This window comes from Phasianus colchicus, chromosome Z (genome assembly GCF_987193195.1).
Source record: "Phasianus colchicus chromosome Z, bPhaCol1.hap1.1, whole genome shotgun sequence".
Taxonomy (NCBI): Eukaryota; Metazoa; Chordata; class Aves; order Galliformes; family Phasianidae; genus Phasianus; species Phasianus colchicus.
The window spans coordinates 7878408-7880189 of NC_143476.1; the positions used below are offsets into that span (position 1 = coordinate 7878408).

Below are 1782 nucleotides of genomic sequence, written 5' to 3' on the forward strand. Positions count from 1 at the left end.
GAAATGTCCAAGCTTCTAGAAGGACATCAGGACAAAGATATGAAATGAAAATAAGTCGAGGTTGGCTGTCCTTGTGGGCATCAGCTGCTGGCATCTGCATTGCTGCTGCCATGAGCATGGCAAAGCTGGTAAAAGATTGCTTTTCCTTGTGTGACACAGGAGCTCTTGACTTGACAGCTAGAGGGATGTAATAGAAAGAGCTGCAACCTCTGCCAGTCATGGCAAAGGTGAGTGGGATGTTGTTTCAATTAGTGCTGATGTCAGGAAGGACTGTAAGGATGGAAAGGCTGGTGTTTGCCATGGGCAGGGAAACACATCTGGTTTTCATGTTCTCTTTGTCTTTGTGTGCAGAAAAAGAAGAGTGTGTGCCTGCAACTTGGACCCCTCCTGCCCTCTTCTGCTGATATGGTGAAATGTCCCAGCTTCTAGAAGGACATCAGGACAAAGATATGTAATGAAAATAAGTCCAGGCTGGCTGTCCTTGTGGGCATCAGCTGCTGGCATCTGCATTGCTGCTGCCATGAGCATGGCAAAGCAGGTAAAAGATTGCTTTTCCTTGTGTGACACAGGAGCTCTTGACTTGACAGCTAGAGGGATGTAATAGAAAGAGGTGCAACCTCTGCCAGACATGGCAAAGGTGAGTGGGATGTGGTTTCAATTAGTGCTGATGTCAGGAAGGACTGTAAGGATGGAAAGGCTGGTGTTTGCCATGGGCAGGGAAACACATCTGGTTGTCATCTTCTCTTTGTGTGCCAGAAAAAGAGGAGAGTTTGCCTGCAACTAGGACCTCTCCTGGCTTCTGATGCTCATAGGGAGAAATGTCCAAGCTTCCAGAAGGACATCAGGAGAAAGATATGTAATGAAAATAAGTCCAGGCTGGTAGTCGTTGTGGGCATCAGCTGCTGGCATCTGCATTGCTGCTACCATGAGCATGGCACAGCAGGTATAAGATTGCTTTTCCTATTGTGACAGAGGAGCTCTTGACTTGACAGCTAGAGGGATGTAATAGAAAGAGCTGCAACCTCTGCCAGACATGGCAAAGGTGAGTGGGATGTTGTTTCAATTAGTGGTGATGTCAGGAAGGACTGTAAGGAAGGAAAGGCTGGTGTTTGCCTTGGGCAGGGAAACACATCTGGTTTTCATCTTCTCTTTGTGTGCCAGAAAAAGAGGAGTGTGTGCCTGCAACTTGGACCCCTCCTGCCCTCTTCTGCTGAGATGGTGAAATGTCCCAGCTTCTAGAAGGACATCAGGACAAAGATATGTAATGAAAATAAGTCGAGGTTGGCTGTCCTTGTAAGCATCAGCTGCTGGCATCTGCATTGCTGCTGCCATGAGCATGGCACAGCAGGTAAAAGATTGCTTTTCCTTGTGTGACACAGGAGCTCTTGACTTGAAAGCAAGAGGGATGCAATAGAAAAAGCTGCAACCTCTGCCAGACATGGCAAAGGTGAGTGGGATGCTTTTTCACTTGCTGCTGATGTGAGGAGGACTGTAAGGATGGAAAGGCTGGTGTTTGCCATGGGCAGGGAAACACATCTGGTTTTCATCTTCTCTTTGTGTGCCAGAAAAAGAGGAGAGTTTGCCTGCAACTTGTACCCCTCCTGCCCTCTTCTGCTGAGATGGAGAAATGTCCCAGCTTCTAGAAGGACATCAGGACAAATATATGTAATGAAAATAAGTCCAGGCTGGCTGTCCTTGTAAGCATCAGCTGCTGGCATCTGCATTGCTGCTGCCATGAGCATGGCAAAGCAGGTAAAAGATTGCTTTTCCTTGTGTGACACA

The 1782-nt window shown here is 47.5% G+C and overlaps 1 long non-coding RNA gene across 1 annotated transcript; it reads left to right on the top strand.

Annotated features, from left to right (window-relative positions):
• Nucleotides 1-400: 400 nt before the first annotated feature.
• LOC149912389 (uncharacterized) lies at nt 401-1042 on the top strand. The gene is made up of 2 exons (XR_016462245.1): nt 401-637; nt 757-1042. It is a non-coding gene; the product is annotated as an uncharacterized LOC149912389 (long non-coding RNA).
• Nucleotides 1043-1782: the final 740 nt, after the last annotated feature.